Source organism: Caretta caretta, chromosome 13, assembly GCF_965140235.1.
Source record: "Caretta caretta isolate rCarCar2 chromosome 13, rCarCar1.hap1, whole genome shotgun sequence".
Classification (NCBI taxonomy): domain Eukaryota; kingdom Metazoa; phylum Chordata; order Testudines; family Cheloniidae; genus Caretta; species Caretta caretta.
This window is the reverse complement of record NC_134218.1, coordinates 6,273,853-6,287,095: the sequence shown is the minus strand read 5'-3', so window position 1 is coordinate 6,287,095 and position 13,243 is coordinate 6,273,853.

Sequence of the window (13,243 nt, the reverse complement as noted above, 5' to 3'; positions counted from 1 at the left end):
TCCAGTTTCACAAGATGGCCTGGGTGTGTGAGACCTCCAAGGGAAGCCCAAGGTGTTACAGGAAGTGATGCCACTATTTTAGCAAGTAGTGCTCTACGCTGAGGCCATATTGAACCAACTTACCCACATGATGTCTTGGAGCTCTGCGTTGTTGGAAGCGTCTGTTTCAGATGCAACATAAGACAGCTTCTCTCCACAAGTGCTCACTAAAGATCCACAGCTGCTTTTTGCAGGAGCAAGGGTGTCAGCCCCCATGTCCCTGTGTCACTTACATTCTCCTGGAGTTTTAGCTGGACAAAACATTCTCCTGCACATCTTGTCCTAAATAATTGCACATTGCTGATGTACACAAACTTACTCATCCTCACCCAAGCCACCCCCTTTCTCCAAAGATAAATCATCAGTTCAACGCAACCCTCATAAATTAATAACATCTCCCCTACAGACCATCTCAAATCCACCAAACCCCTTTCCATTACCCAGAGACCAAGAAAACAGATGAGCCTTTCAGCATGCCCTACAGGTCATCAAGTCCAACATCAGCTGGACATGTGACATTACGTTGGAATGTTGCGTCATGTGGTTGCAATGTAGAGTAATCATACTAAGAGCTTACAAAGTGCTTTGCAGCCTCAAGGATCTCTTTGTGCATTAGCTAAATGGCACCATTTATTACAGGTAGGGGGAAAGATCTTTGTTGTGTGCTCTGCAGATTGCCTGCCTGTACCAAAGTTGAGTTGGTCTCGAAGTTTCTTTCATATCCTGCCAAACAGGGTTGCAAGTCTTGGACGGCAAACAAGGAAATTGGGACTGTCCTGAGTTTGTTTTTCAGGACCAGAGGCAAGCAGCTGCAGCAGAAATAGGGCTTTGGTTAAGTGTAACCCTACTAAATAACATTACCATGCCAAGTGAGACTCTACTGAAACCCTAAAATTATGTGACAGCTCCCCCTCCTGGTGGAGGGATTTATACACATCCATTATCTGTGATATATTTTTACCTTATAGGTATAAAAAGGGGATAATTGTTACCCTTAGAGGGAGGCGGTGAGGCTTTGACTATTCATGTTAATAATGTTCTTTGGGATCCCTGGAAGCAGGTCATAATGGAGAGATAAAGTACCATGTACCATCATATATTTGACATACTTTTGGAAAACCTCCCCTTGACAGTTTTGCTCCATGAAGACCGCATTCAAATATGGTTTTAAATTAAATGCTTCAAGAGATCCACTTTAAATGGCACTTTAGAGCAGTGGTTCTCAAACTAGGGCGGCTGCTTGTTCAGGAAAAGCCCCGGGCGGGCCAGGCCTGTTTGTTTACCTGCTGCGCCTGCAGGATCAGCTGATTACGGCTCCCACTGGCCACAGTTTGCTGCTCCAGGCCACCGGGGCCCGCAGGAAGTGACGTGGGCCGAGGGATATGCTGGCCACCGCTTCCCGCAGCCCCCATTGGCCTGGCATGGCGAACTGCAGCCAGTGGGAGCCGCGATCGGCCGAACCTGCGGACGCAGCAGGTAAACAAATTGGCCCAGCCCGCCAGGGGATTTCCCTGAACAAGCGTCAGCCCTAGTTTGAGAACCACTGACTTAGAGGAATATACAAAGTACCCTTAAAAAAAAAAAACCCTCACCCTCTGATAAAGGCAACAAGGGTCCAATTACATTTTGTTTTTAAGGTAGGCGCACTCGAAAATAAAGAGCAAAGGTTGGAACCAGCATGGTGAAACAGCAAATCACCAGGCATGCTGCAAAGACTAAAACCTCGAGTAGATTTTTAGAGCTCTCCCAAGACTTTTTTGCTGTCCGTTCCCCTGCTGACTTGAATGACAGTCATGTGGCTTTGTGTCACTTCAAAATGGGGATTAAGCATCCCAGATAAACAGAAGGGAGAAGCATCCAGACAGAAGGAGAATCTATTCCCTGTTTACTCCCAGACCAGTAATCCTTTTATATCCCCCTGGCTTTAAAGGGAGAGGTTCATCACCTCAACAACTTTTGAAGAAATCTCACATCTGAGGGTTTGCCTGGAGCAGTGTTATTTACAGACTCAGTCATCCATCCTTTACGTGGCTGGTGTCTCTAGAAAAACAGCGTACATGACATTAAAGAGCACTAAGTAAAGGGTCGGGAGACAGGAGCTGGGGGAAACTGAGAAGTTTCAACCCCTCCCTGAAGCTTTTGCCAGGCAATCTCATCCTGCTTTACTCCTCCTCTTTTTTTCAAAGTTGGCTCTGGGGACACAGGAGCCCAGATTTCCCCCTTCTTTTCTCTTCTTGAGCTTCCCAGCACAGGGGCAGCACATATGGGTCTGTCTGGAACTAACAATGTGAAGCGCATGGTTTGATTTTCAGCTCTGGGCCTACACCTGTGCACTCGCACGAACATCTACACACACATTTGCTCAGATCAAAGATTTGGGTATTGTGTGTGCAAATGCTGACAGCCACATACACAAGTGCTGGGGTCACTCAGCGATGCACAAACGTGTGCATGTGTGTGTGTGCCCGCAGAATTATCCAAGCAGAAACAGAGTCTGGTTGTGGCTTCACTGAAAAATCAGGCCCTAAACACGATTAAAACCAAATCCCTTCATTAAAAGTCTTGCTACACTCTTAATGAAAAATCTTGGAAGGCTCTGCACGGTTCCCTGGGAATAAGAAAGCAGCTTCTAAAGCCTGTATCTGAAAAGGATCTATTGCAAGCTTAATTCCTTATGATCTAGTTAAATAAAGACACACTTATCTGATTAACTGTGCCCTGAAGCCCTATGGTGTGTCTATCTCAGCACACAAAAACAAGACCCTGGAGATTTAAAAATTGGGCTAGGGAGCAGATTGTCAGCGGGGGAGAGGTCTGACTTGCTAATAACTTCCAAGGCTCAGACTGATTGTGTCCTAAAGCAGTGGAGCTCCGAGTTCCTCTCCGCAGTGAGATAACTGTGACCAAGCAGCCCGATGGGATCAAATGAAAGACATCAGGTAGGAACTTTCAATCTATTCCTCCCCTCAGGGGAACAGGTCTTGCCATGACCCATCAGAATGCGTCTCGCACAAGATGTATGGTTTACGTGCTAAGAACACGGCTCCCATCATGTAAGCAATTATGACAGCTGCCACAGGGAAATCATTGAATCACCCATGGGAGGGATGGTGCCCTTTATGTTATGTATGGAAAGGCAAGTGGGGCCATGCACAGTTGTCCATTAAGAGCCAGGAGGTGAGCCAGGTTTTCAGAAAGTTCCCAAAGTTGGAGGAAAGGGGCAGGTGAGAGTGGGCCCAATGCACAATAATAATAATAATTTTGCTTTTAATCTGTAGGTTTCAAAATGCTTTACAAAGGTCAGCGTTGTTATTCCCAGTTATCAGATGGGGAAACTGAGGCACAGAGAAGGGCAGTGACTTGCCAAGTCACCCAGCAGGTCGATGGCAGAGCCAGCACTAGAATTCAGACCTCTTGAGTCCTAGTTCAGTACTTTCTCCACTAGGCCACATTGTCCGTCTTGCTGTTGTTACTTTCCTACAGGAGGGCTCTTTCCAGCCAACATGCCTAATTCACATTGTGCCATTTGTGGTTTTGAATGGAGTAAACCAACGGAGTTACAGCAGCCTGAAGCTCACGTCACCCCCTGGTGAATGAGAGCTAGCCGCTAACACAAATCTGCAGAGAATTGCTCCTGCATTTAAGAGATGTTCAAGGGTGAAGTGTGACAGCCTGAAAGTGACAGAGGTATAAAGGCATTTAAAGTGAAATCAGGTTTGGTTCCCACCCCCTTTCTCCATCTGCGTGGAACTGGAAAGCAGGTCGCCGCGGTTCAAGAGGAGGCTTTAAATAATACAGCATGCACTATAAATAAATCCTCAAATAAAAGCAAAATGGTGTTTGTCTCCCTCCGCTATCCTTGGTTTGAAGGGAGAGAGGTCAGGCGGGCAGGGCTAGAGGAGTTGAAAAGAGGGCGAGGCCTTTTTCCCACTGCAGAGAACATGCAGGAAACAGGTTAAATTAGTTTGTTTGGCTAGCACTTTTAGGGAGTTGCGAAGTGTGTGTATGTGTGTCTCTTAATTCCTGGCACCATGACAAGTCTGCACCCAGTTAGCTGAACACTCTAGTGTGGGAGCTGCATTGTTCAGAGGTATGTTGTTATAAATCTGATAAATATTATCATCCTTGGTAGGGAGCCCCCGCATTTCATGTGCCAACTGTCTGAGAGGGTCATGTGTGGCTAGAGCTGGTAGTTCCTCCCGCCAGCCCTCCTCCCGTTGGAGGTTGGGGATGCAATTAAAGCAGGGAGCATGCAGGTTTCAGGAGATGGCCCCTGCTGCTGTTGAGCTCAGGGCAGCAGGGTCAGGCCCAGGGAACAGCCTGCCTGCATCGCTGCTATGTATGAGCATGCAACATGCTGCACACCAGGATCAGCCAGCGCCCAAAGGGAAGGAGGTGCCCTGATTGGTAACTCAGGCACGGATGTTGGGGGGGGCACTTGGACTGTTTTCATGTGAATTTCTAGGTGAATTCCTGCCTCCCCAAAGGCTGTAGGGCAAGGCACAGGGTAGGAATTTGGGACTAGCCCCACCACATTTGCTGTAGCACCTAGAGGCTGTAGGCAGGGGTCATGGCTCCATAGTTCTAGGTGCTATACAGACACTCATCAATGCAAAGTTGGCCCCTGCCCCAAAGAGCTGGTAATCGAATGAAAGTAAAAGACTTAGAGCCATTGCTCCCCTTCCTCCCAGGCAAGGGAAATCATCAGGGGTGATAGGAAACCCCGGGCATATGGGAAATGCCCTTCTTTTCTGACTGGCTCCCACAAAATGCAGCCCCTCTTTGACCCTGAGTAACTGAACACACCTGGCTTCTGCTGAGCCTCCTGACCGCAAAGGGTGGGCTCAACCAATCAGGACACGGGAAGAAATGCCACTTGATTCCAACCATTGACCTCAGGCCATGGAAATAACCCCACATTGAAAGTGCACGGGAAAAAAAAAACAAATATGGGCCCCACTGGAGTAACCACTTGGCCGATGCAAAGCATTTGTCTGCAAGATGGCCTGTGGGTATAAGCTCTGCAACTCCCCCAACGGGCCACAGGAGTCTGTTTTACATTTGGCACTGACTAGTTTGTGACCCTGCCTTGTTGTTGTAATCTGGGGCTCCACACAGCTGTGTAGAATCCCACATTCCCAGCCTACAAGATTCCTGTCCATCCAGCCGTCCCGAGCTCAGGTTTCCTTCCATTCCAGAGCATGGGGTGGTTTTAAGAGGACAAATGAGCAACCACACAGAGACAGCCAGACATGACCTCAGCGGGATTGGAACCCCAATCTCTGGAAAGGCAAGGCCCAAGATTTAAATCTGGGAGCAACCTCGCATCCTTGAGGGAGTATTGATTGTTTTTAATTAAAAAAACTGCATTCCTTTTAGGGAATCAGGTTTTTTTCTCTATCTGTTCATTTTTGCCAGGTTAGGGCTGTTTTTCTGAATGTGTAAGTTACAAAGAAGTAACAGTGTATAGTTACATACAGCAGATGTTTTTGATGTTTACTGGTAATTTAAAGCAAGAATATAGTGAATTCCCTCGCAGCATTTATATCAAGGCAAAAAATCATAGTTTAAACCACTGCTTACTTTGCATGAAGCTGATATCTCTTTGAAAAACCTCCTATTTAACTCCAGCCCATTGATGTAAATGAGAAATCAGCATCAGAGACTATCTTTTGCTTCCTCCTTTGTTGAAAATGCTGCATGTGTGAAATTCAGGTTCTTGGCTCCTTAAGGATTCATCTGTTCCTGCAATTTATGTGCAATCTGAATTCACGAGTAATCCTCTCTTTATGATCTCGTCAATATCTCCTACACAAACATTAATTCTAAGGTACGAGTGGGCTGTGTAATTCCCAAGGAAATCCAATTGAGTTTGGAAATTTGGTCATTTAATTTAAATTATTGAGCAGGGCTAGGTGGCTTTCTGGATTCCTCTGAGCTGATAAAAATAAAAATCAGAAGAGAAAGCAAATGCTTTCAGATCCTGAGTTTGCATGCTAGTGGTGTTCTGACTTTGCCATAAAAATTCCCTCCATCCCCAAACAGGGAAGGAAAGCCCCTGGAGATAGCGCAAATGGCCATTTAACTGCATAGGAATGGCTTGATTTTGTTGCCGGTGGACTATGTTAAAACAAATAAAACAGGATATTTTTTTTTATTATTTAATCAATCGGCTTTTGAAGCCCCAGCTCCTGTAAACTGCGCAAGGCCAAAAGCATGGCTCTGTCCAGCAGCACAAGAGACTTCTGTCTCTTGCACCAGCGTTCCCTCTGAGGCGTGTTAGCTGTGCCATCTAGAGGGCATTCTTGGTGGCTGACTCTTGCAGCTTTAGAATGTGTCGAATGGTATAGGGTTTTTTTAGGAAGGGCTAAGCTAATTTGGGCTTTGATTAACTGTGGAGGAAGGATAGAGAGAGAGTGTGAAGCAAAAGGAGCCATTTTTATTATTATTATTTATTTGTATTACTGTGGCACTTAGGTTCCCTGATGATAAACAAGGACCACGTGGTGCTAGGCACTGTATAAACCCAGAACAAAATTATTTAATTACGGCTGGATAATAAGAGGCAAGGGTGATGGGGCTGTTCCATTTATGATATAATGTACGTGATTTAAAGTGGCATCCTGGTGTCCACAGCTTTACAGAGGAAGGGTGCCTTGTTATTTTAGAGAACAAAATGTTGCCAACTCCTGTGACTTTATAGCGAGCCTTATGATATTTAGGGGTTTGCAAAAAGCTCTAGCTCCTAGATTCATGTGATAATTAGGGGGAAGGGGACGCAAGCCAAAATATAGGGAAAGAACAGATTAACGAATATTTAGATAAGTTTGATGTATTCAGCTCATCAGGGCCTGCTGAAATTCATCACAGGGTACTTAAACATAGATCTGAAGCCATCTTGGAACTGTTAACAATTACCTTTTGAGAATGCATGGAGGACAGGTGAGATCCCAGGCGACTGGAGAAGTGAAAAAATAATCCCTACCTCTAAAAAGCGGAACAAAGAGAACACAGGGAATTATAGGCCTGTCAACGTCACTTCGATACCTGGAAAGATACTGGAACAAATGATAAATAATCCATTTGTAAGCACCTAGAGGATAATAGGGTTATCAGGAACAGCCAGCATGGATTTGTCAAGGATAAATCATGCCAAACCAACCTTATTTCTTTCTTTCACAAGGTTACTGGCCTAGTAGATGAGGGGAAAACAGTAGATGTGATATATCTTGCTTTTAATAAACCTGTTGACATAGTCCCACATGATATTCTCATAAGCAAACTAGGGGAAAAGACAGTTACCTTTTCTGTAACTGGTGTTCTTCAAAATGTGTTGCTCATGTCCATTCAACTTAGGTGTGTGTGCTCGCCACATGCACCAGTGCTGGAAGTTTTTCCCTCAGCAGTATCTGTAGGGGACCGGCTCTGGCGCCCCCTGGAATGGTGCGCACATGCCGCAGTATATAGGGTGCCACCAGATCCCCCACCCTCAGTTCCTTCTTGCCGGAAACTCTGACAGTAGGGAAGGAGGGCGGGTTGTGGAATGGACATGAGCAACACATCTCGAAAAACACCAGTTACGAAAAAGGTAACTGTCTTTTCTTCTTCGAGTGATTGCTCATGTCCATTCAACTTAGATGACTCCCATGCAGTACCCATGGAGGTGGGTAGGAGTTCATGGACGTGTAGATTGCAACACAGTTCTGCCAAACCCAGTGTCATCCCTAGACTGCTGGGTGTTGGCATCATGAGCCATGAACATGTGCACCAAGGACCACGTCGTGGCTCGACAGATGTCCTGGATCGGGAAGGGTGCCAGGAAGGCAATCGGTGGCGGAGGAACTCCCGCTAACTTGTAGCAGGTCCGAATGCAAGAGGTGATCCCGTTAGAAATCCTCTGTGTGAACACTGGGAGGGCCTTCATCCTATCAGCTGTAGCAATAAAAGCTGAGTCGACTTATGGAAAGGTTTTGTCCGATCTAGGTAGAAAGTCAGAGGCCTTCTTACGTCCAAAGCGTAAAGGCACCTCTCTTCACTAGTCTCATGCAGCTTAGGGCAAATGACTGGAAGGAAGATGTCCTGGCTCATGTGGAAAATGGACACCACCTTGGGAAGGAAGGCTGGGTGGAGCCAGAGCTAGACCTTGTCCTTATAGAAGACCATGTATGGTGTGGTTCTGAGGTCAGGGCTCGTAGCTCGGAGACTTGCCTTGCCGATGTCACCGCCACCAGGAAAGCTACCTTCCATGATAGGTGAGATGGAGCACGAGGCCTAAGGCTCAAAGGGTGAGCCTGTGAGCCTGGACAGAACCAAGTTGAGATCCCACTGAGGGGCTGGGTACTTGAGGAAAGAGTCTCTCGAGGCCTCTAAGGAACGTGACCGTCATGTCATAGGAGAACACAGTCTGCCCCAGGAAGGGTGGATGAAAGGCCAAAATGGCCGCCAGATGCACCCTGATAGGAATGTGCCAGGCCCTGGTTCCTCAAATGAAGCAGGTAGTCTAAGATCGACTGCACCAAAGAATGCAAAGGTGGCCACCCAGTGGGAGAACCTCGTCCACTTTGCCAGGTAGGTCTGCCTAGTCGAGAACTTTCTACTCTCGAGGAGGACGTTCTGGACCCCTTCCAAACAGGCCCGTTCGTTTGGGTTCAGCCACGCAACATCCACACCGTGAGGTAGAAGGACGCATGGTTGGGGTGCAAGAGTCGTCTGTGATCCTGTGACAGCAGGTCCAGTCAGTTTGGCAGGGGCCAGGGTGGGATCGCTGACAAGCTTGTTAGCGTCCCGAACCAGTGCTGGCAAGGCCACACCAGGGCGATCATGATAACCTGCACCTTGTCCCTCTTAATTTTCACTAGGACCTTGCTGATGAGTGGAATCAGAGGGAACACATACATCAGGCTTCCTGCCCCCAGCAGGAGGAAGGCATTGGATAGGAAACTCTTGCCCAGACCCCGTCTGGAGCAAAACCTGCAGCACCTCCTGTTCTGCCTGGTGGTGAAAAAATCCACTTGGGGAGTTCCCCACCTCAGGAAGATCATGCCGGCTACCTCCAGGTGGAGCACCCACTGGTGGTGAGAGGAGAAGTCCCTGCTTAGGTGATCTGCTAGTGTGATCCTGGCACCCAGAAGGTGACACACCTCTAGATGTATTCTGTGGTTGATGCAGAAGTCCCAGAGACAGAGTGCCTCTTGGCAGAGGGCCAGATTTTTTTGTTGTTCACCAACAGGTCGAGGTGATGGCAGGTGGCTAACAGCATCGCAATATCCCTTTGGACAAGGGACCTTGCTCTGACCTTGACTAGCGAGTTGTCGAGGTGCAGGTAGATCTGGACATCCCAACGTCTGAGGTAGGCAGCCACCACCGACATGCACTTGGTAAATACCCATGGTGCTGTCGCTAGGCCAAACGGGAGGACTGCAGACTGACAGTGGTTGCATCTGTGTCCTTTGAAGATGGCGATGTGAAAGTACACATCTTTCAGATTGAGAGTGGCATACCAGTCTCCTGGATCCAAGGAAGGGATGATGGAGGCCAGGGAGACCATGCAGAACTTCAGCTTTGCTAGGAAGTGGTTCAGGTCTCGCAGGTCTAGGATAGTTCGTAGACTGCTGTTGGCCTTAAAAAGTAGCAGGAATAGAACCCTTTGTTCTTGAACTCTGGAGGACCGATCTCCACCGCACTTAACTGCAGTAACCCCTCTACCTCCTGCATGAGGAGACTCTCGTGAGAAGGTTCCCTGAAGAGGGACGGAGGGGGTGGGTGGGAAGGAGGGGTAGAAAACAACTGAAGGGTGTAACCCTGCACCACCATACTGAGGACCTATCAGTCCAATGTTATAGATGCCCACCCAGGCAGGAAAGGAGAAAGGCAGTTGGCAAAAATAAGTAATCTATAAACACTAATAGAAAACTATACAGTGTATACAGACGATAACTAGTTCGTACGAACGAGCAGCTACAACATTAACTGAGGCAGCAACAGTTTCAGCACCATTGCTGGTGGCAAGAAGGAACTGAGGGTGGGGGGAACCGGCGGCGCCCTATATACTGCAGCATGTGCATGCCACTGCAGGGGGCGCCAGAGCCAGTCCCCTACGGTTACTGCTGAGGGGAAAACTTCCAGCCCCGATGCATGTGGCGAACACACACACCTAAGTTGAATGGATGTGAGCAATCACTCGAAGAATGTGGTCTTAATGAAATGACTGTCAGGTGGGTGCAATGAGTGATTATCAATGGTTCACTGTCAAACTGGGAGTGTTGGGAAAATATTTGTAGCCAAGTGTGCTGCTTTTACTATAGGTATAGTCATTATTTTATATTTTAAATAGATTAAACAGGAAATTAACAAAAAGAATCAAACAGATAACACAGCTGTTCTTTGTTAATTCTGATAGTGCCATTGTCAACAAGGAGACAAAGACTCTATTAACTACTTGAATTGATACCCATTTTATCTACCTGAGACTTGGAGGAGTAAACTGTGTCAATGCATCTAAAAAGATCTGTTAAATAAATAGTCAGTGAATGTATAATTAACTGATGTAGACAATGGGGAATTGCTATTGATTCTGCTGGGACTGGGACTAACTTAATTGAAGCTGAAAAATTCCTGATCTTCAAAAGATGCTCCAAAAGATTTTTGTATAGTTTTTTTAAAATTTCCTTGGCACCAAATCAGTGGTTAAAAGCATAACTCAGTTAGTATACTGCTTACATTTAAAAAATATTTTGTATGCATTCCCTGCTTTTTACTGTAAGAACAATGTTGTATCAAGGGCAAGAGGTTCCAGGAGCTTGTGGGTGACTTCCATTTTTGTCAGGGAGTGTGGTAATTTCATGTTCTATGACTCAGTAAATCTTTTATTTGTGCAAGGTTATGTAAGTCTCTAAATTGTCTTTTGAATAGCCTCTGACTCTGGCAATAACCTCCATCATATCTATGAGAAATGTATGCACTATGATTCATATGCCCATTCCTAATCTCAAAACTACACATAGAAGAAACTGTAATATAGGAAAGCACTTAAGCACATGCTTTGCTTTAAGATCACACTTAAATCCCATTGATTTAAGTCTGTGCTTTTCTGAATAGAGAGATGTTTTCCCAAATCAGAGCTTAGAGGCTAAAGTCTATGTTATCTCAACAGTTTTTGGTCGGTGAACCTGATTTGAACTTTCAGAAACTGATTTTGTGCACAGCTAATTTGCTCTTGGGATTGTTGTGGCTGTATATGGGAACTAAGTAACTGCAAATGGGGCTACTTACTGTACCTATTTTTGCCTACAGTTACCTGCTTTGTGTGTGAAATCATAGTAAATTCATGCATAAGATAGCTGGGCATTTTGTGTGCATAAGTGCAGACCTAACTAGTTTGAAAATCTCACCTTAACGCTATCTTATTCTCAGAAGCCAGCACCTTATTTTCAGTTAGCATTACCTGCAGTTCCACCCACTGATGGGGAGCAGTCAGTCTTTCTGCCTTGTCCTCCCATTGGAGAGCAATGGGACTCTTGAGGAAACTGACAAGAAACTGCAATATTTACATTAGTCAGCCATGCATAGTCTCACCTTTGGCTTTCTGACCATGCTAGCTTCAGCAAAGTTACCAGGTGTGGTGATTTCCAGGAAACAAACTGGCTTTTAAAAACTAAATTCTCATGCCCTGCAATGTAAGTTACCTGGGAAAAGCCTGCAGAAGGGTGTAATTAGAACTGGTTGAAGGGTAACTTCCCCTCCATGTACTTGAAGTATGAATATGCTTTGCTGCCCTCTGCTGGTATGAACAGTACCTGGATAACAGTTCTTTAGCTTTCTGGGTAGAATTCTGTGCTTCTGGCACCTCAGCTGGAATCTTCAGTGTACAGAGCTGCCCGGGATGTCTGTATTGATGTGCACAGAGGATTGGATCTCCAGGTATGCCAGAGCAGTGTTCAGTAGATCTGAAGGGGGAGGCCAGCCCAGGTGACTTTCTACCACTCTGGCCCATTGCAAGTTAGAGCTTGAAGGCTGCTCTAACTTGCACCAATGGATAATAGGCCCCTTAGACACAGATCCATCGACCGGAATCCCCATAGTGTATTGCACTCTGAACCTACGGGGTGAATTCCTGACCCCATTGTAATCAACAGCTTTGCCACTGACTTCAATGGAGCCCCCACCCACCTTCTCCTGGTCCTGAATCAGCCTAGCCTATGCCAGAATTTTTTCCTATTACAGACACTGTAACTAAGAACTCTGAATTTCACGTCTACTGCTTGAGTATACATACAGCATTGAGTAAGCTTCCACAATACTGTCCCAGAATGCACTGGACTCAATGCCAAATTTGGAAAGAATTCATTGGGGACTGTCTCTTTTGTTGTTCTAAAGTTCTGGATGGGATAGGCCCAGGGCATTACATTGCTGCCATGTAAATGGACATAATATTTACCTACTAGATCATGTATGCAAAGCTCTACGCGATTCTGTGATGGATGGTGCTAGAGAAGGATAGCCTGTTATGTTGTTAAAGGTAGTCTTTAGACTTAAAATTAAAAGCTGCTAAAAATAGTACACTGAAATATTCTGCCTGGATCAAGCCCCAGGATCTGTTGTTAAGCATTTTTCAAGCCTTTGCAGTCCTTTTTGCAGCTTGGTGTTCGGTCTCTCACCACCCCAGTAACTGGCCTCTCTTCTGTGTCACTTGTTAATAATACACGTTTGTCCACATAGTGGTTTTAACTAAAACAAACAAAGTGAACTGCAGGAGAAGTGCAAAGAAAAATAAATGTGTATTTCATCTCACAAAGGTTAAGTCTCTGGCATATTTACTGGATGCAAGTTGTCCATTCTGATACTTTGAGACCATTTTTTTTAAACTTTCCTCCATTTCCCTTAAGATTGCAACGATTTTTTTTTTAATTTCACACATATACATTTTCTTAGCTGTCACTCATCCATTTGAATTCTTAATTATTTTTCCCAATTTAAGCCAGTATTTACCAGCACTCTTTTGTAAACTAGTTTTCCCCCCAGGAAACTGCCAACTCTGCATCTCATCCTGTAAGGTAGTCAGCCAGGCCCAGATACACATTGTTTCATGCTCAATGTTTCCATGTAAAAGTCTGTGTACTTAGCTTGTCAGTGGTAATCGTGTAAAACCATCTGTGATTGTATAATTTAATATCGTAGCTATTCTAATAGAAGACTGTAGGTCATT